The sequence below is a fragment of the Rattus norvegicus genome, chromosome X (assembly GCF_036323735.1).
Source record: "Rattus norvegicus strain BN/NHsdMcwi chromosome X, GRCr8, whole genome shotgun sequence".
In the NCBI taxonomy this organism is placed as follows: Eukaryota; Metazoa; Chordata; class Mammalia; order Rodentia; family Muridae; genus Rattus; species Rattus norvegicus.
The window spans coordinates 44,097,026-44,119,437 of record NC_086039.1 but is presented as its reverse complement, the minus strand read 5'-3'; the positions used below and the strand labels follow the sequence as shown (position 1 = coordinate 44,119,437).

General features: G+C 39.4%; 1 non-coding gene and 1 pseudogene across 1 annotated transcript; both read left to right on the top strand.

Moving 5' to 3' along the window:
- The first annotated feature begins 6,033 nt into the window (after positions 1-6,033).
- On the top strand, positions 6,034-6,159 carry LOC120099510 (small nucleolar RNA SNORA17). Its single transcript, XR_005498673.1, has one exon. It is a non-coding gene; the product is annotated as a small nucleolar RNA SNORA17 (small nucleolar RNA).
- A 6,903-nt stretch (positions 6,160-13,062) lies between these two features.
- Positions 13,063-14,287, top strand: Sqstm1-ps1 (sequestosome 1, pseudogene 1; annotated as a pseudogene).
- Positions 14,288-22,412: the final 8,125 nt, after the last annotated feature.

Sequence of the window (22,412 nt, the reverse complement as noted above, 5' to 3'; positions counted from 1 at the left end):
TTCAGGGATAGTGATTCCCCCTGCAGTCCTTTTATTGTTGAGGATAGTTTTAGCTATCCTGGGTTTTTTGTTATTCCAGATGAATTTGCAAATTGTTCTGTCTAACTCTTTGAAGAATTGGATTGGTATTTTGATGGGGATTGCATTGAATCTGTAGATCGCTTTTGGTAAAATGGCCATTTTTACTATATTAATCCTGCCAATCCATGAGCATGGGAGATCTTTCCATCTTCTGAGGACTTCAATTTCTTTCAGAGTCTTGAAGTTCTTATTGTACAGATCTTTTACTTGCTTGGTTAAAGTCACACCGAGGTACTTTATATTATTTGGGTCTATTATGAAGGGTGTCGTTTCCCTAATTTCTTTCTCGGCTTCTTTCTCTTTTGTGTAGAGGAAGACTACTGATTTATTTGAGTTAATTTTATACCCAGCCACTTTGCTGAAGTTGTTTATCAGCTTTAGTAGTTCTCTGGTGGAACTTTTGGGATCCCTTAAATATACTATCATATCATCTGCAAATAGTGATATTTTCTTCTTTTCCGATCTGTATCCCCTTGACCTCCTTTTGTTGTCTGATTGCTCTGGCTAGAACTTTGAGAACTATATTGAATAAGTAGGGAGAGAGTGGGCAGCCTTGTCTAGTCCCTGATTTTAGTGGGATTGCTTCAAGTTTCTCTCCATTTAGTATAATGTTAGCAACTACTTCCACAGTTTCTATAGCTATATCTTCCTTTTCATTTCTGATTTTGTTAGTTTGGATACTGACTCTGTGCCTTATAGTTAGTTTAGCTAGGGGTTCATCTATATTGATTTTTCTCAAAGAACCAGCTCTTGGTTTTATTGATTCTTTGTATTATTGTCTTCATTTCTAACTGGTTGATTTCAGCCCTGAGTTTGACTATTTTCTGCTGTCAATTCCTCTTGTGTGTTTGCTTCTTTTTGTTCTAGAGCCATCAGGTATGATATTGGGTTGCTAGCATGAAATCTCATCAATTTCTTTATGAAGGCACTTAGTGGTATGAGTTTTCCTCTTAGCACTTCTTTCAACTGATGCTCGTGAGGATGTGGAGAAAGAGGAACACTCCTCCATTGTTGGTGGGATTGCATGATGGTACAACCACTCTGGAAGTCAGTCTGGAGGTTCCTCAGAAAATTGTACATAGTACTACCTAAGGATCCAGCTATACCACTCCTGGGCATATACCCAAATGATGATCCATTATGTACTAAGGACACCTGCTCCACTATGTTCATAGCAGCCTTATTTATAATAGCCAGAAGCCGGAAAGAACCCAGATGTCCCTCACGCGATGAAGGGATACAAAAAATGTGGTATATTTACATAATGGAGCATTACTCAGCTATTAAAAACAATGACTTCATGAAAATCATAGGCAAATGGATGGAACTAATAAATATCATCATGATTGAAGTAACCCAAATCTCTCCCCCCTACACACACACACAAAGACCATTGTGTGCATGCACTCACTGATAAGTGGATATTAGCCCCAAAGTTCAGAGTACCCAAGATACAATCCACAGACCACATGAAGCTCAAGATGAAGGATGAGCAATGTGTGCAGATGCTTCAGTCATTTTTAAAAGGAGGTAAATCCCCAACCCCTGACCTATTTTTTTAAAGTGAGCCTTGATCCTAAACAAAGTGTTTACAAAAGAGAAAATGACTAGGAAATGTTTTTGTTTTTAATGTCCCTCATTCCTAGCAAGTAGAAAATACAAATCAAAGATTTCATCTTACCTCAGTGAGAATGAAAGGTCAGTAAAAAACAGACAACAAATGTTAAAGTGGTTGAGAGGGAAAGAGAGTTCTCATTCAGTCTTGCATAGTATTGCACAGAGCTACAGTCACTATGGAAAGAAATGTGTAGGATTCTGTAAAAGCTACAAATAAATGTATCTTATGTCCCAGCTATATGCCCACAGAACAAGACGTCCTATTTCACAGACATATCCTTATCCATGTTCATTGCTGCTCTATTTATAATAGCTAGGAAATGGAAACTATTTAAATGTCCTTCAACCAATGAGTAGATGATGAATATGTATGTGATACAAACACACACAGAGCACACACACACACACACACACACACACACACACACAAACACACACTATGAAATACTATTCAGCTGTAAAAAAGGAAATGATAAACTTTTCAGGTAAGAGGGTGGAAATAAAAAAGATCATATTGCGTAAGTTAACCCAGAGTTAGAAAGCCAAACATTACTCCTCTCTTTCATTTCCTAGCTCCAAATTTTCAGGTGTGAGTACATAGTTTGAATTAACTGCCTAAATCAGGAAGACCAAAAATTTCCTTAGCTGGGGTAGTCAGTGTGGGAGCAATAGAAAGAACAATAGTATAAATAATCATTGTATCTGAGAAATTGGAAAAGGGCACTCCTAGTCAGGGAGGCGTAAGGGATAGAAAAGCAGAAGGAAGGAGGACGGTAAAAAGTAAAAGTTTCTGAATATCTGAAGGAATCAATTATCTGTCTAAAATCTTAAATAACCTATAAAATGCATAACTCTGTGTATAACCATTCTTATCCAGTTTAAATGAAAATCTCACCTTCTGTCTATTGTTTCTCACTCCTACAGACAAAGACCAAAACCAGAAAGAAAAAAAACCCCACAAAATAGAGCATGAGAATTCTTCTTTTCAGTTGTGGTTCAGGCTGTCTAGGAGAATATCAAGCAGACTATTGCAATTGCCCTTGCTTGCCCCCAACATACCATGCACTTCAGACTCGGGGACAGACCCCTAAGCATGAACTGACCTGAATGCCTTCTCTCGGAGGACTAGCTTTCACGATGCTAGAAGGAGCCATGGAAGCTTCCAAAGGAGGGAGGCAACAAACAGTCCTACCCAGCTATGACGCCTATGAACCACAACAATGACCATAATGACAGAATAACCCTAAGGTTGCAATAGTAGCATGCATACCTTGCCAGTAACCAGCAACTCTCTAATTGGACTTAAAACCCACTTATGAGAGGCAAACCATTCTGGTACAGGAAACCAAGCCATCAAAGTCATGGATCTTGGAGGAGAACCTATGATTACCATTTCATTAAGACAGCATAACTACATTCTAAATATTTTTTATTATACCCACTAGTTGTGGTGTGGCTCACCCTTAGGACATACATTTAATCCCAAACAATGAAGATAAAGGTAGTTTGTAGAAGAAAGCACCCGCATTTTAAAGTAATGTCTAACTGAGTGGCAGACAAAGTGATGAATCAGAGAAAGATTGACAGAAGGAGATAGGCACAACTCTTCTGAGAAGGGAGAGGAAAGAGAGGCAGCATAAGACAGTGCAATACAGAGGGAGAAGGAGGCAGTTTTACCAGGAGAGTTTTACAGAAACAGGTTGAATAGAGAACAAACTAGACACAGATAAAGACAGGATGGGCCAGAGAATGAGGAGCCAGAAGATCAAAACAGATTACCAGAGTTAGTTTGAGGCCAAGTAGAGAAAATCAGAGGCCCAGAGAGAAATCAAATTAAATTGGTCAGTTTGGAAGGAATTTGAGTCAGAACAGATGAGTTGAGCCAGCCAACAGAGTTCAGAAAGAGCTATAAAAGGTAAGCTTATTCAGCAGCAAGTCTCGGAAGCTGAAAACATTCTCAGCCTAAAGAAGATTGTAGAGAGGCTAGAAGCTTGCAGGACCAGGGTTAGGTTAGCAGACAGAGGCAGTAAGCCTCAGAGACAACAATTAAGTCAGGTGAATAAAAGATACATTAACAATTCCCTTAATGCAATACTGATGTTTTATGGGTAACTTGGAGTTAGTCACTAATGCACATAAGCCATGCAATTTTTTGCCCCAAGTGAGAAACCTTTATTGCTTTAGTTAAACATTTTGGAGAAGTCAATGAGAGGAATATACATTCCTGAACACATATAAACATATCTCAAAGATTCCTTTTTGATGATGTATCACTTATTGGGGAATCTACATTTTGAAAGTCTTATTCACCAAAAATGACAAAGGTCTTGGAATTTCCAAAGAGCTCCCAGCTTATCTGCCTGCAGTGGTGGAGAGGTCCAGGAAAAGGGGATATGTGTATGTCTCAAGTAAGATCAACTGGTAAAGTAATACCAGGAAGAGGTGTCCTATGCTCTGAAATCTCCCTTACATTCTCTTATTTCCTGATTTCTCTCTCTTTTTTAATTAAGTCCAGTTTGATTGTTTCAGCTTCTGTTAGAAGAAAATATCATGGCTCTCTGTCAATCACACCTCTACTTATTGAGGACTGCTCCTTTTAACATAACTGCAGCTGTTTTGTATTCAGACTCCATGTTACTCACAAGGTGAAATTAAGTTCAAAGTTATTACTCTGACTCACATTGAAGAATGCTACTAATAAGCCAAAAAGCTATGGTTGAATCACTTGTACCCTGTTATCTCAATGTTCTGAAAGTTTCCTGTTCCCAGTCCACCCTCCCTCTTACCCCACTCAGTACCAATCAGCTTCAAGGTTAGCCAAAAATATTTCACTACTTCACTGTGTGCCTTTGAACTTTTGAACCTGATTTTTTTCATATAAAAATGTACTCTGAAAAAAAATGTACTCTGTGACAAAACTAATACTGAAATTAGGCTCCTAGGTTCTTTTTTTTGCAGTTCTGGAAATCCAGTATTATGGATTATGGTGTGCATTCAATAAACTATTCTTGACTAACTGAGATTGTGTACATATGGTTTGAGTTGTGATTTCCTGAACCCCAATGCTCTCATTTTATCTTTCTAATTGCTGGCACTGTGGGAATTCCCTGAGTCCTATAACTCATATCTACTGACTTAATTATTGTTTGTTGCTGTGAAGAGACACCATGACCAACTCAATTTAAAAAGTAGCATTTAATTGGAAGTTTGCTCCCAGTTTCAAAGGATGAGTCCACGACCATCATGGCAGGGAGCAGGACAATGGGCAAACATGTATGTCACTGGAGCAGTAGATTAGTGCTTACATCTTACCTGCAAGTTGGAGGCAGAGAGAATGAAAATGGACCTAGCAAGTGCTTTTAAAATCCAAAGCCAACTCTCATTGACACACTGTAGGCTTAAAGCTTTCAAAACTTACCTTTAAAAGGGTACTTAAATGCTTTAACCTCCCTACTGGCCTACCACCCACAAGAAGTAGTGGGAAATTATTAGGACACAGGGCAAGTAGACCTGTTTGTCAATAATTCTTCAGAGTGATTCTAGTCTTTATTGTCAAGATATCAGCATTTCAGTCTACTAGAAATCCACCAAACAGGAATCAGCCCCTTCAGCTCAGTCCACTTGTCAGACACCACACAGGAATCACCAACAGCAGCTTGATCCAGAAAAAACTTTGAGGCTCAACTAGATAGGTGCTAGTTCATGGAAGCAGCAAGAAGGGGCCAGAAAATCACATATCGTGAGAAATTCTTTGGTGAGTTACTCTCTATGAAGCTATGACAAGTGAAGAACAGTAATGCAGTAAGAGGCCATCCCGTGTCAGCACATCCTCAATGGAGATTAGCAGTGTTACAAGGCAAACCAAAGTACAAACCTCACCCCACTATCTGTGGTCATATTTATATTCTTTCTAAACATCATGCATTCTTTCAGGGGTCTGCTTCAGGGAAACAACCTGTCATCTGTGTCTGCTTCAGCGAAATATTCTTTCACTTGTCTGCCTTAGTGAAATATCCTCTTACCTGTGTCTGCTTTGGCAAAACATCCTTTCACCTATGTCTGGCCCAGCAAAACATCATTATGACCCGAGTCTCCAAAGAATCCATAAATTTTCATATCAACACACCTTCTCCAATAAGGCCTCACCTTATAATCTTCAAAAGTGTTCCACCAATTAGGGATCTAGCATTCAAATACATGAGCCTACTGGGGCCATTCTCCTTCAAACCACTACCCTTAGGGACAGAAAATTTTTATTTAAGGGAATTGGAGCCAAAATGCCATTAAGACAAACTTGTAAACTATTGGCTATTACTTTTTTAAAAAAATATTATTCTTGTCATTAGAGGCCTTCAAGTATAGCTTCTCTGTCACATGTGCTTGAGTAGGTGACAGAGGAAAGAGGCTATGTTTATAGGTATACTGATCAATGAACATCTGAATAATTAGTAACCTAACAAACATTCCCTGAAAAAAGCAAGCCTGAGATGACCACTAGACTGGCACCACAAAGCCCAGTCAGGGAGATAGCTTGAGATGACCATGAGTCTAACATCATGTAGGGCTGGGGGTGTGACCATGCCTAAGATGATCCCTGCAAGCTCGATAATGCACATGCAGGGAAGCTGCTGAACTAAGCTTAGCAATTCTGAGACCACTCCTGAGATGTCCCCAGACACACAGAACCCAGGTTACCACTAAGAGAAGCAATTAAGTAGCGGAGAGATGGAAGAGAAATAGAGGATGTGGGCACAATGAAAGGATGTAGAACTGGAGACTCAGGGGGTAGTAAGGACTCAGTGGTGTTACATGAGACTATGGTACTGCACTGCTATGTCTCAGTCTGTTGGCCCTGCAGCAACAGGGTTCTGTTACCATCAATAGAGACACATTCCTGGTCTGGGCTGTGAAGAACTGGCCCCACACCTCACCTGGGCATTGTGGAATAACTGACCCTGGGGACCGGAGAGCAGGAAAATTGCCCCTGCCCCTGCCCCTGCCCCTGCCCCTGCCCCTGCCCCTGCCCCTGCCCCTGCCCCTGCCCCTGCCCCTGCCCCTAACTAGCTGCAGTACTCCAGAGAGCAGCACTGCACGTTGCCAAAGCAGTGGGTGAGCCAGCCCTGAGGATATAAGTGTGGCAGAGCTAGCCCTACCCTTCGACTTCTGTGCATTAGCATGGAAAAAGGAGAGATACCCTTCTCCCACCTCACTCACGCCTCACCATCTGCAGCAAGCAGGAGATCTGGCTCTGGAGTCATGAGAGCAGGGGAGCTGGCACTGCCCCTCGCCAGGTGCAGTACTCAGGAAAGCTGGTCCTGCACCTCTTCTGCACAGCACAGTAGAGCTGACCCTGGTGGCAGGGGAGCAGGGAAGCCAGCCTGGGGGTATGAATGTAGGCACTGTTTTATTTTGCTCTTTCCTTTGGGTTCTTTAGTATCTACTTCCCTTCTAACTATTATCCAACCTAATCCCTTCCACCACCACTCCCAACACTAGGTAGGAGAGAAAGAAGGTTAGAGGGGAAAAGGGAGTATAGAGTTCTATAGGCTACTTCCTACTAAATAGAGACATAGTTTCTTTGGGGGCAAGTCCAATCTTCATTGTCAGGGTATCTCCAACTTCTTTTAATCAAACTGCAACAATAGCAACCAGTGGGAACCAGCAGTTGCCTTCTTATTCAGAGTCCCTCCACCCACTCTAGCATTTATATACTCACCAGAGTTCTCAAAATTAAACTATCTACAGCTAGCAGAATCATGGTCCTGCCAGAACAGGCACAAGGCAAATAGTCTTCTACTGTGGAAATTCTGAAGTCACACCATATCCCACACCTAAGATTACAACAAAAAAACATGTTCATATGACATAATTTGGTTTTAGACATGGAGGGTTATGAGAGGCAACTGGAAAAATTTCAGGTAGAGTTGGAAATGCTTGGGAAGTAAATAGCACCAGGAAAGGGAGAATGTCAAAACTCTCACTTCATTCCCCCTTTGAATCTAAAGAAAAAAAATGTTTTTCTCTAACATTGAGACTTGATATTTCCTTAAAATGAGATTGTCAATGAACCAAACACTTTTTAGATCAGTAGTTTCTTCTATATCCTAGTAGCTCTCAGCTGCTCTTGTCTGAAAGGGCTCGTACTTGCTGCTGAGCCTGGAGCTAAGGTACATCCTTGCATTCTTCCTTCATTTCTTCATATCCTGACATCTCTTCTACAGCATTAGATACTAAGTTTCCCATTTTGCTTTGCTCTATGTCTAGGCACCACTTGATGACATTATTTTTTTTAATCTATTTTATTTAGCACCCAGGGTCCTTGCAATTAAAGTACCTGCAGCTGACAGAATCATGCCCCTGCCAGAGCACTAACAAGGCAAATAGTTCACAGCTGTGGATAATCTGAAGCAGCCCTTTATTCCATACCTGGGATTAAAACAAAAACATGTTTACATAACTTAACTGGACTTTTAAAGAAACCAAAAGTCTCGCTACATGTGAGTATAGGAGAGCTGGCCCCACCATTTGTCTACCATGTGGTGACATGTTCAAGTGACAAATGCCAGCTTCTTCTTGCCCCTTGCCACCTACATCAGGCAGGAGAGCTGGCCCTGAGGTAGAGGGGCTGGTCCTTGCCCTCCACCTGAGCAATACAGTAAAGCTGGCCCTGGGTGTTGGGGTTTCAGGGGAACCAGTCCTAAGAGAAGAAGATTGAAAGAGCCTTTGGGCTGACTAGCCTAGATATGTCTCAGCCCCAGATCCAAGGCTTTGAATTGGTTCACCTCAACATCTATCCCATTGATGAACTGCAGAAGTGCATGAAGGTCCTACAAATACAAAACTATAGGATCTCCAAGTCACAGAGTAACAATGGGCTATCTTAAAGGAGTCCCAGTGAGGATCCTGTATTGATAAAGTATCAGAAGCCAGAAACTTTGTACCAGTTCAAGAAGTCATTGCAATGAACATTTGCAAGAAAGAAGTATGAACAAAAGGATATACTGCAGGGCACACTGCAACACACTACAGCTTCTGCAGTGAGATTTTTTTTTCTAATGGGGAGGTTGCAAGGGTGGCATAAGGGGAGGAGATGAGTGGAATTAGGGTGCATGGTGTGAAATTCACAAATGACAATAAAAATAGATGGATAGATAGATAGATAGATAGAGATAGAGATAGATAGATAATAGATAGATAGATAGATAGATGATAGATAGAGATAGATAGATAGATAGATAGAGATAGATAGATAGATAGATAGATAGATAGATAGATAGATAGATAGATAGTTCCTGTCTGAGATGAGCAAAGCTGACACAAATTAGCTTTCCAAGCTGGTTGGATAAAACCACAAAGGCCTGGACCCTATACCAAAAGTATAGACAACTGAAAACAGCTGGAAATAGAAGTGTCCTTCCTCAGGGAAGAGCACACCAATTGGTTTTCCAGTGTCAGTCAGCCCTGAAAACATATATAGGCAGCATTATAAGAACTGAAAAGATTGTATCTAGGAATATGCATTTATGTGCACACACACACAGGCACATGCACATGCACATGTGTGTACATATGCATACAATAATAGCAAAAACAAAGAGGCCATGAATTTGAAGAATAGTGAGGAAGGGTATATGAGAGGATTTGAAGGGAAGGTATGGAGAAATGTAATGAAAATATAATCTTAAAATTAGAAACTAAATATTGTCCCTGGTATCCTGACTATGGAGCATCTGATTCACAATGGACCAGTTTTACTAAAATATTTACTTCTTTGGAACCAGGTTATACAGCCTTACCAAAAGTAGAAGGAAGGTCCAGAAAACTCCCTCCTACTAAGTCCTGCATACCTCCTCTGTCTAATTCTCTGCTAAATGGTAATACAGTAAATGTTCCATGCCCACAAAGTGCTTTCCAAAAATGCCATGAAGAAGCTTCTCAGGCAGAAGAGGTTGTGACTGTGCTTGCACTCATTAGAGAAGTAGGACCAAATCTTGGCCATGAAGGGTCCAAATATACCATATATAAAGATCTAAAAACAAAAATATTACAGAGAATGGGGTTCAAAACCATTTAAAAGATACTATCACAAATGTATGTGAAATGTGACCTTTTGATTGGCAATCCCTTATGAAAACAATTCTTACCACTGCTTGTAGAACTAGAGTTTTAAAAAGGTTACTCATTGTCAGAGTCCGGATGTGCAGGGCCGGACGTGCCTGAGGGAGAGCCAGAGATAGGACTTGCCAAACCAGCTATCAGCCCCAAGGACATTGACCATCTGTAGCCACCCCCTCCACTTCCTTCACCCCCCTGAGTGAGATGAGCCACCCTACCCACCTGCCGAGCTGCTAGAGAGCACGTACTCCTTGCTGATGTAATTTCGCGCCGAAAGTAACTGTGCACCATTTGAAATGACCAATCATGTGTAACCGTGAGAATGCCCCTAACCTCCCCTATATAAACCCCCGAGTCTGGAGGCTCGGGGTCGATTCCTCTGTCTCCTGTGTGAGATACGTGTCGACCCGTGATCCGGCTAAGACCCGGGATCTCGTTAATAAAGCTACCTCTTGCTGTTACATCAAGAATGGCTACTCGTGATTCCTGGGGGCACCCCACCCCGTGATCGGAGCGAGAGACGTGGCTCCCCGTTTTGGGGTACGCTCTTTCATGCTCAATATAGTCTATGCTTCATAATCAAAAGCAGAATCCCCTAATAAATGTAATGTATAATCAATTGATTGGACAAAAAAATATTGAAACAGTGGCCCAACAGCTTGTTAGCACTCTATAGGTTAATAGCCAAATCAAGCAAGCTTCTATAAGTGTATGGAATAAAGTCCCTGGTCTTAATACTCCCTCAAAGTAGTTTTCCACCATCATGCAAAATTCTACAGAGCCCTTTATGTACTTTGTTATACAAGTTATAGAAAGACAGATAACGATATCGAGGCCACTTCATCCCTTTGATTAACTTATGAAAATGCAAATTCTAATTGCAAAAAGCCCTTCATTCTGTAGTTGCTACTCTTTCTCATATATTGCTGATATGATCAAAGCATGCCAAAATGTTGACACAGGATCATAAAGCTCAGAATCTATGTGCTTCAAATGTGTAAAAAGAGGCCACTACCAAAAATAATGTAAAGAAAAACTTGCTACTAAACCTCAGTATAATAGGACCCTTCCCCCAAATAGGCCAAAAGATAAAAAGGGTATTGACTGGGCCAATCATTGTGATCTAGAACTAATGACAAAGACAATCCAATTTGGGGAAATTGGAAAATAGACACCAGGGGGCAGCATGTTGACACAAACAAGTCCTCTTACTGTGTCAGCTTAGAATTCCAGTGCTCAGGCCCAATGACAACAACAGACTCAAGCCAGCTGCCAACTCCACAGCAGTGCACCTAACCCAAAGAGAAGAAGAGATTTAATTACTACCACTAAAATTAATTCAGGATTAGACTTATTTATAACCAAAGACTTAAAATTAGATTTAATAGGAGAGGTAAAGAGAATCCCCACAATTCTATGTGGACTTCTTCCAACAAACTCCTTGGAGCTTGGTATTAGGCATATCAAATTGGACTATAAAAAAGATATTTTGTTTGCCCAGATATATTTAGTTCATATTATACTCATCAAATTTATATAATGGTTTGTTCTGAGCTACTCCAAGAAACTCCAGCTCTAATTTGTTTGCCCTACAGATTCTTGATTAAGGTTACTAAACTCAAGAACTCGACTTCTCAAAGTCATACTGGATTCAGCATAGTATATAATATAATATAATATAATATAATATAATATAATATAATATAATATATAAACCTTATATTATAGTTTTCATAATCCGGCTCCACATAAAAGGCATTATAGACACAAGATCTGGTATGTCAATTGCAACTAAACAATCCCCGATTTCTAATTGGCACACTCAGCTTCCAGTTTTAGATATTCGGGGGTTGTGACAAAACTAGTCCTCTACAAAGTTCAAAAACGTTATGTGTTCCAAAACAAAACTGCTATTTTCTTTTTTTTTTCTCTCTTTTCTTTTTTTTTTTTTTTTTTTTTTTTTTTGGAGCTGGGGACCAAAGCGCTCTACCACTGAGCTAAATCCCCAGCCCCCAAAACTGCTATTTTTCAACCCCATATTTTACCCTTGTCTTTCTCCATTTAGGGTAGAGACTACCTCAGTGGGGTTGTGATATCTCTATAACTGAATATCCTAAAGGCCACTGAAATACATCTCTGATTAAGGGGACAAACTCAAACATGTACACCAGCTAATGCTAATGCAAGAACAGTTTCAGAGAGACCATATAAGACCTCCATCAGCACCAGAAATTCACCTATGGTTTTTAATATTCCCCAAATTTCTAGCAGATGGGGCCAATAGATCAAACAAGGAGTCATTAACGTGGCATGTTGATGCTGGGATGTGGTATCCTCTTATGATTCCTGGAGCAAGCATTACACAGTAGGAGGAAATTCTGGCTGCCCTGTTTGCTTCAAAACATTCCCAGATCAGTCTTTCCAGTTCATTGATTCTTATTATGTGACTCAAGACATCCTACTATATACATATAATGTATTAGAGCTTGCATGTGGGCTTAATGGAAGAAAAGGCCTGAATGGGAAATAATGAAATTTCACATAACATGTAAAAAGGAGATACGTCCTCTTAAAAGAGCAAAAAACGGTCTGCCATTCCTCTGAAATTTCTAAAAGAAAATTGAAATTATCTTGAGATATAAAGGGATGTGTTTCAAGTCATCTTGGCTCCTACCTCAGACTCATTGTGTTATCAGCATTTACCTCCATTCAAAGTTTCCTTTGTAGATCCCACAGAATTGCCTGCCCTCTCACAGAAAGAAATCATCATTCTAATTACTTAGCCATATCCTTTTTTTGTCATATTTTTTTTACAAAAGGCTCCTTGCTTCCCCCCCTTTCATCAAGGTGCTGAAGCTTTACACAAACAAGTCCTGCTATCACAGGCACGACCTCAGGATTATTTGATCCTCTCCCTTGAGATGCATTGCACCATCTTAAGAAGAGTCAACCCCCTGTGGTCTTCATCCAAATGATTTTGATGTTACTCACATGAATTCCTTTGTGCATTCTAAATGTGTCCTTGTTTGTGTTAACTTTCCAGGGATTATCTACGCTGCTGCTCAAACTTGTGAGCTCATTTGAGTGACTTGCAGACATTTACTGACTGCTTTCTCTGTGTGGGCATCCTAAAACAGATCAACACAAATGAGGGGATTTTTTTGTTTGTTTTTGTTTTGTTTTGTTTTGTTTTGTTTTGTTGTTGTTTTTATACCCTTAAAACTTTTATCACCCAGCTGTTTCGTCTGTGCTTAGTCCACAGTTATGGCATTGCTCATGGTGAAGGCCTATCTACTGAGTAAGGAGGAGGTGGCCAGCGAGATCCACCACTTCAGCTTCTGCTTCTGCCTCTGGCCCAGGGACCTGACAGAGGCTGCTGATCCAGGTGGCTGTGCTGTTCCCACCCCACCCTCACCCCCCCACCCCCCGAGATGAGGATGGGGACTTGGTTGCCTTTTCCAGTGATGAGGAGCTGACAATGACCATGTCCTACGTTAAAGATGACATCTTCTGCATCTACATTAAAGAGAAGAAGGAATGCTGGCAGGATCATCACCCACCATGTGCTCAGAATGCCCGAAGCATGGTGCACCCCAATGTGATTTGTGAAGGTTGCAACGGGCCTGTGGTGGGAATTCGCTCTAAGTTCAGTGTGTGCCCAGACAACAACCTGTGCAGAGTCTGCGAGGGGAAGGGCCTGCACAGGGAGCACAGCAAGCTCATCTTTCCCAACCCCTTTGGCCACCTCTCTGATAGCTTCTCTCATAGCCGCTGGCTTCGGAAGCTGAAACATGGACACTTTGGCTGGCCTGGCTAAAAGATGGGTCCATCAGGGAACTGGAACCCAGGTCCTCCTCAAGCAGGGGATGGTCGCCCTTGCCCCACAGCAGAGTCAGGCATTGAAGCTGACATTAATGTGGAACATGGAGGGAGGGGAAGCCACCTGACACCCACCTCCCCAGAAAGTTCCAGCACAAGCACAGAAGACAAGAGTGCCACTCAGCCAAGCAGCTGTTCCTTGGAAGTCAGCAAACCTGACAGGGCCGGGGAGGAGCATGCTCAGGCTCTGACAGAGCAGATGAAGAAGATAGCCTTGGAGTCGGTGGGACAGCCAGAGGAACAAATGGAGTCAGGTAACTGCTCAGGAGGAGATGACGACTGGACACATTTATCTTCAAAAGAAGTGGACCCACCCACAGGTGAACTCCAGTCTCTACAGATGCCAGAATTGGAAGGGACAAGCTCTCTAGACTCTCACAGGAAGGACCCACAGGGCTGAAGGGAGCTACCCTGAACCCTTATCTCCCACCAGAGACTGATCTCAGGCTGATTGAGTCACTCTCCCAGATGCTGTCCATGGGTTTCTCAGATGAAGGCAGGCGGCTGGCTCAGCAGGTTCCTACAGACCAAGAATTATGACATCGGGGCTGCTCTGAACACAACCCAGTATTCAAAGTGCTCTCCACCATTGTGACGGTGCTGTGGCCAAGTCCCACAACCCACATCCTGTGTCTTCTAGTTGCATCATGTAGAGTAGTAGTAGTAGGGCTTCTACAGGCCCAGTGTCCTGGCATTCTAAAATCTTCAGGTGGGAATGTGTGATGCCTTCTAAGGCAGTAGGAAAGTGCATAAGGGGTGAAGAGTTCTGAGTGTGCACATGCTGATGCCTGAGAACACATCCAGACAACTGTGACTGGGCTCCTCTGCTTTCCCTGGACCTGGCCTTTGCCAGGGAACCATGGAGGCACGCTGTACTCTACTTGCTCTTGCCGTCAGCATTGCACCAGGTCCATCATTCCTGCCTGATAACCTTTTTGTGTTTGCTTTATTAAAAGGGATTAGTACAACTGATAGTTATTTTCAACAAATAAAGCCATTATGTTTAGAGAGGACTGTACATAGTGAGGGAAAGATGGCAGGCAATGCCTCCTGGAGCATGGAGTGTTTATCTGAAGGATCTTACCATAAATTGTCTTAATGGCCACAGTTTAGGGTTTTGTCTAATATTAATGCTTAAAATACAAAACCCACATGCAGCTTCTTCTGACTTGATTTTTAAGTAACCTGTATTAAAATGGCATATGCACTTAAAAAAAAACTTTTATCTCCTTTTGCCAACTGGGAAATTCATGTCTCTTAGGGTATTTCCTATAACCATCAAGACAAGCCATAGCTAAACGAACTAACTTATTACTGAAAAATATCAAATACTTAAAACAAAAGGGGGTAGGTAAGGGCTTAATTTCTCAGGACTAACAGTAAAAAAACTTTTATTTAAAATTCTAAAAGTCATTTCTCTCAGTCTTACCCAGGTGTCTTCAGAAAAAAAATATCACAAGAATCAAAATGTTTTGACCAGATCCATGATTTTAGAAATACTTCCTCAAGAAAAAAAAGGGGGGGGGGGCGTCTGAGTCATGTTCCGTTTATAACTTGGAACCTAGGCTACTCATTTGTACATTCTTCTCCTACAAGCTTTCTCTGGATTCCACCAGGATTGGTAAAACCATACCATGAACTAGCAACAGAAGATGAGAAGCCTGTCATAAAATAACATGGTCCTGAATTTCAAACATGTATACACTACATGTTACTTTTAATTCTTACTCATTTATCAAACTCTTCACTGCTATGATTTTTATCTCCTCCTTTTAACTCTTAGGCAAGTCCAAGCTGGGACTCCTGCTAATCAGACTAATCCAGGGCATGGAGAATCTGCTACAGATCAACTCAATTATACTCTGAAACACATATGCATAAAAAGATTCATTGGACTGACAATTACAGCTATCATAGTTTCATAGTTACCATTGCCACAGCAGCAACAGTGTGATTTCAGTCTATTCAAATTGCAATAACTTTAAATTTCTACCTTCAAAATAAGCAACATTACATGGTGTTTGATAACTAACTTGCTCATACTACTTTGGAAAAGAACATTCTATTTGTCTGCCTCTTTGTCTCATTTCTAATGTGCCTTTACCAATTTTTGAAAAGGACCACCATGATGTGATGCTGATTCGGGTGCCCCTACAGTGTACCAAGCCCTGACCAGCTCTTCATGGTGACTACTTCCATGGACATGCTCCTTTAATTAAAATTAAAAAGGTGAAAGTGTGATGATGCACTGAAAAATCAGTGCATCTGAAAAATCTCTCTTACATTCTAAAGGACAGAAACAATTCCTGGGTCTCACATCAATAGTTAATATACCTTGAGATCACTTAAGACTTAAGACTGCTATTTTACTGTCTATTCAGCCTGTAACCTGTCTGTAAGAAAACAATGTAATAGCCAAATTTACTGGCCTTGGACTTCTCAACCTTTACAACCAAAGATAATGCATACCTGTAATCTTGTTACATACTCTTCCATGCCCCTGACCCAGAAGAAGTATATAATTTGCTAAAATCAGCAAATACAGAGGTGGAAAACAACCTCCTAAAATCCACCATGAAAGTTAAAGGCATACATTTATGGTTATTAGCTAATAAACAATATTTGTAGCACTCTTGTTTGGGTCCGTTGAGGACCTTGTAAAACTCAAAGATTTCTGTAAGTGTCCCAGTCCTTCTCCAAGTGATGCTTTTTCTGTGCTGTTCAGTAAAGAGAAAATGAAATCCTTTGTCAGAAATTGACAGTCACATGACAGACACAGAGACTCATGGAGAGAGGAGAGAGAGGGAGAGAGAGAGAGGGAAAGGGAGAGGAAGAGGGAGAGAGAGATTCACAAAATGACCTTCTTCATGCAGGCGACTCATGCTACAAACAGAAATGTGACAGGAGATACAGACAGTATGAACTAGAGAACTTATCCAAAGGGAGATATATTTATTTATTTTCTTAATATGACACTGATGCATTATCGGTAACTCTGGAGTTAGTCCCTAATGTGTACAGTCTATGCACACATGCATGTGAGTTATGTACCCAGTCACATTCCAAAATGCAAGGCTGACCACAGACAAATATCTACACAAATGCATATATTTAGAAATGTTCATTTCTGAGCACACACATTCACATATTAGCTAATTTGTTCACACACATGCAAAATTTTAACATAGTCACATATTGTAATAATCCACTCAAGAAAGATACAGACAACCACTCTGGTTAAGCCAATTAAAAGTATATGAGTCCTTAATTGGCTAGTGACCAAGAGTGGGCAAAAACTACAAAGACTGTAATTTACATCAAAGTTAGATGAGGGCCAGAGTCACCTTGAAATATTCATTTCTGTCAGAACATAGTAATTATTTCAGACATAACATGACAATTATTTTTTACTTATACCTTCTTCATTTATTTTACTTTATGTTAAGTTTGGATAAACATTAATTATTTGCTTAATACATGTGGACCACAGTCAAGGTCATGGAAATCTCAAATAAACTGCCAAGACAGGCATTACCTTAGTTACTTCATTCCTCAGTTTCTTTTAGCTATTTTCAATTTTTTATTTTTATGGAGAAGCAGGTAATAATTAACAATCAAGTTACTAAACAGAGTTCACTCATTAGATATAAGAGGGAAGGACAATAGGACCAATGGTGTCTGTGAGTGTATGCTGGCCATCCATACATTCAAATCAAACCAAACTATGGAAGCAGGAAATTTTTTGCCTTCTCAATTTATTTTTCAAAATGGCCACATATTTAGATACAGATGCATAACTCATTAAAGAAATCATATATTTTTTTAAAAAACAAACTTGTTGTTTTTAAATACAGCAGAGCTAGTAAAGTTATGTGTCATAGTCCAGTCTTGGGTAGCAATTAGAAGTAGCTAATATTAACGTGAGTCCAAAGGGAGGAACCCACTCCGTGATTCCTATCTCCAAAGGTCTACTGTTGAATTTCTTAAGTTTTACTGTGTGAAGGCTTGCTGGCTTCTAGGTTTCTACAGGAATGAGGCTGGAGGGAAGGTAATTTAGAGAGGCTGGTCTGGGTATATATTGAAGTTCTTTTAAAGCAAAATATATTTTCAATCATAAATACATTCAATAGAGAAGCTAGAAACCTCTTTAGTATCACAGCATTTTGTTTTGTACATGACTCAGTGTCTCCAAATAGGAAAAGTTTAACAAAGTTAGCAAGACATAAATAACTAGACATATACAGTCAGTTTTTGTAAGCATGAATAGATCATAATAACCTTGGGTATTTATAAATCTTAATCATCGAATACATATTATCCTGAAGTCCTATGCTTCATTAAACCTTGTGTAACTTAGTCAGATTTTTCACTATTTGGCTTTAAGAATTCATGATGTTGTCTTAATGTTATTTGTTATATTCGTAGGACAAAAATCTCTTTTTTAAATTTATTCTTGTTCAAAATATTTTTAATCCTTTTTACCAAAAACATAGCATCATACTTTATATCATTTTAAATATCTTTCTCATATCTACTGTTTCTATTTTGTTTTCCTAAACCAGAGTTGAATTCAAACTACGTATCTTGCTGTAGCAAATTAAGACTACATTATACCGACTTCTAACTTTTATGTTACTAGTGTTAAGCTAGCTTTTGCTGTTTGAAATGTTTCAGTTTTTAACACACACACACACACACACACACACACACACACACACACACACACAATTTTACATATCCTGAGAGTAAGAAAGTTTACATTTCAGCAAGATCTTCAATGATATTGATGACCTTGAATGAACTTTTTTTTGCAAATAAGAACTAGGAAGAGAGGTACTCAGAAAGCTATACATCTGTAGTTACATTTAGCCATTTTAACTTTTGCATATGCATCTCTCTTGATTGAAGTATCATGTGATGGAACTATAGAAAGTAAAGTTTACCACTTGTTATAAGAAATTTTCTATAATGTGTGTGGAGATTTGGGGCCATATCTGAGGTCTTTACTCGGCTTTTCTATGACTGCATAGGTGAACCCCCACCCCATTCTTAGCTTTTAGTCTATATACACTAGTTTCTCCAGAAAACCTTGAGTTTCTTGCAATTAGGACCTAATTGCACAACCAGCAGGAAGGAGTGACTGGAAGTTCGAGTAGATGTCCAATGACCTTACCTATCTCCTCCTTTTTTGGAAGAATGTTAATATTTAGCAAGTTCAGCTGTGAGTACTTTAAGCAGGCACAGCTGGATTTCTTTCTTTTTTCTGACCCATGGGTCCTTTATTCCATTACCAACCACCATGCCGCATCCAGGCAGCAGCACACAAACTGGCAACCAACACAGTTTAGTTGTACAATGATCTGAGGCTTACAGTACATTTAAGGCTTTTAAATTTGAAAAAAAAAAGAAAACTAAAATAAGACCAAACAACCCCAAACCCAATCCTGCAACCAATACAGTTAGTGTAGTGATTTAAGCATCTCGTTTCTGATGTTCACCTGACACAGCTCCAGTATCAAAACCCAAATAACTCCTAAACTAAGAGATCAGCTTAGGGTAATTTAATTACCCAATTCTTCAAAGCAGAAACTTGCAATTTTTGTCTTGGAAATATAAAAATTTTAATAGCACAACATAGGATTAAAAATGTATTAACAAAATGTATTCAATCATTTACAATACAAACAAGGAATCTGCAGTCTGTTGTTGTAGTCTGACAAAAGAAATGTATTAATTAAGAATCTGTGCACAATGTAATTGCAAATATGTACAGGGCTTTAAGAAAGCCGACAAGGAGGACTTTACAGAAGGACAGTCAGCCAGGTTCTATGAGACCAGACAATCAAAATATTAAAACTCTTGGCTAGTATTAAATTTACACTTAAAAAAAACCCAGTTTCCTGTTGTTTCAGAATAGTCCGGTCTTGGTCTCCAGAGAAGTGGAAACCTAGATTGTTTGGCAGGGAGCAGCTCCCCTGCAATTTCTTCCTAGTCAGGAAGGAGCAACGGAAGGCTAAGTCTAGTTAAGTCTTGGGGAATCTCTTTGGGTCCTCCAAAAATATAATTCATTCAAGAAAGGTACAGGCAACCAACTGATTAAGCTAGTTAAAAGTACATGAGTCTTTTATTGGCTGGAGACCAAGACCAGGCTAATGCCTCAACTTCTCTTGGTGCCCAAGCTCAGGTGTACAGAGTTGTTAAACAAAAAATCCACAAAGACTATAATTTACATTGAAGTTAGGTGAGGATCACAGTGACCTAGAAACATCATTTCTGGCAGAATTTTAAAGTGGTTATTTCAAACATAACATGATAATCTTTTAACTTGTACATTTCGCATTTATTTTAGTTTATGTTTGTATAAACAATAACAACTATTGTGGTTAATGCATCTGGACCATGTTCAAGGTTATGAAGATCTCAAATTTGTTGACAAGGCAGATCTGACTTTTACAGGGGCAGCTTTTTACAGGCAGCAGCTTTCTAAACAAACACAAAATGGAGTCAGGGAAAGATGGTGTTACATTTACTCACTTTAATGCCAGAGCATATACAGAGCACATATTCACACATGTATAATTTCAAGCCTGGTCACACATCAGCACATATGTAAATTATGACTTGTGAAAATTCTGAGTAACCCCAACCCCTTTCAAGTGGGTTGACAGGAGGGCAAGTTCCAAGTGTGGTCACATGATGGTTCATATGCATTTCAAAACATGTACAAGTTCCAAGCATGGTTCCAAGTCAATACGCATACATGAATGTATTGACACAAATGCAAGCTATGAGTATGGTTACATATCAATGCATATGAATAAATTCACCCACATGTATTTCTGAGCACAATCACATGTCCACACAAATGTGCATACTTACATACATGCAGTTTGGAGCATAATCACATATTGGTGTATATGTGTGTACTTTAGCATATGTAAAATTTAGCAAGTCACATGTGAGGACATATATATGTAACATGTTCAAACATATGCAATTTCCAAATGCAGTATATGTCAGCACACATATATATGTTCACCTGTGTACAATTTTCAACTATCAACACATGTTGGTGCATATGTGCATAGTCACGTGCAAATTTTGAGCATGGCCATATGTTGGCATATATACACAAGTGAAATTTTTGATGTGGTTACATGTAAGCATATATGCCTATGTTGAAACATGTGTAAGTTCTAAGTATGGCCACAAATTGGTGCATATTCACATTTTAGCATGGATTAGGTTACAATAATGTCAAATGTTGGTACAAAATGAGCACACTGCCAGAATGTTTGAATGTCAGCTCACATGCAAGAATTGAGAGGAGTGCAAGTTCTGATCCTGGCTACATGTATGCAAGTACCAAGCATTATCATGATCACATGTTGGTATATATGCACATATACACAAATATGAAGTTCCTAGCATAGTATATGTTGTCACATATGTTTCTGTTTACAAACATGCAAGTTACAAGAGACAAAATTGTAGTGCATTTGTGTATACTCATCTACATGTAGTCCCAAGAATAGTCATATATCTACAAAGTATGTTCATATATGTGAAGTTGCAATCATGGTCACATGCATTTCACACATGTACAAGTTATGAGTGTGGTTACATATTGGTGTGTATGCAAGTGTTCACACATGTACAATTTCCCAGTGTAGTCAAATATAGAAGCATATGCACATATTGATACACATGCAAGCTCTGAGTATAGACATATGTTGGTACATGATACATATTAAAAATGAGACTCTGATGAGGATCAGGTCCCAGGGCTATTTGCTGTGAAACAGGGCAAGGAACTTGGCCCGCTCAGAGCACACCTAAGGAGCTGGAATTCGGCTGTTAGGTTCGAATAAATATGGATTTGGGCAAAAAAAAAAAGAAAGAAAGAAAGAAAGAAAGAAAGAAAGAAAGAAAGGAAGAAAAAAGAAAAATGAGAGAAATTGCATGTTGACAAATATACACATTTTGACATATGTGTAAATTCCAAGCATGCTCCTATATTTGCACATTTGTGGCTATTGATGCATAAGCAAATTATGAATGTGGTCACATATATGAGGTCACATATTCATTGGATATGCAAGTTCTGAAGATGGTCAAATGTCAGCATATATGCACATGTTGGCATGGGTGGCAGCATCAAATGAAGTTACATATTGGCATTTATACATGTGATCACAAAAATGAAAGTTCCAAATGTGTTTCAATGTCATTCATTAAGTACATTTTTACACAAATATTTCTTAGCCTGTTTACATGTTGACATTCATTTATGCATTGGCATGTGTGAAAGTTCTTAGTGTGGTCACATCTGAATTAATATTTGCATTTTGATATGTATGCAAGTTCTGAAAAGAGTCACATATTAGTACATATGTGTTTTGACATGCATATAAGTTCCAATAGTAATTACCTATCAGTCCTATGCATGAGTTAATAGGCAAGCAAATTCCATGCATTGTCACATGTCACATATAAGCATATATTGACACATATACAAGTTCTGAGATTAGTGAAATGTCACACATATGTGTACATTGAGAAATGTGTGAGCTCATTGTCACATATTAGTATTTATGCATGTGTTCATGTGTATGCAATTTCCAAATGGTTACACATAGGAGCAAATGTGTTATGAGTGTGCATTTCTGATGGTGGTCATTTATTGGAGAATATGCAAATTTATTGAAGTTTATTTTTCA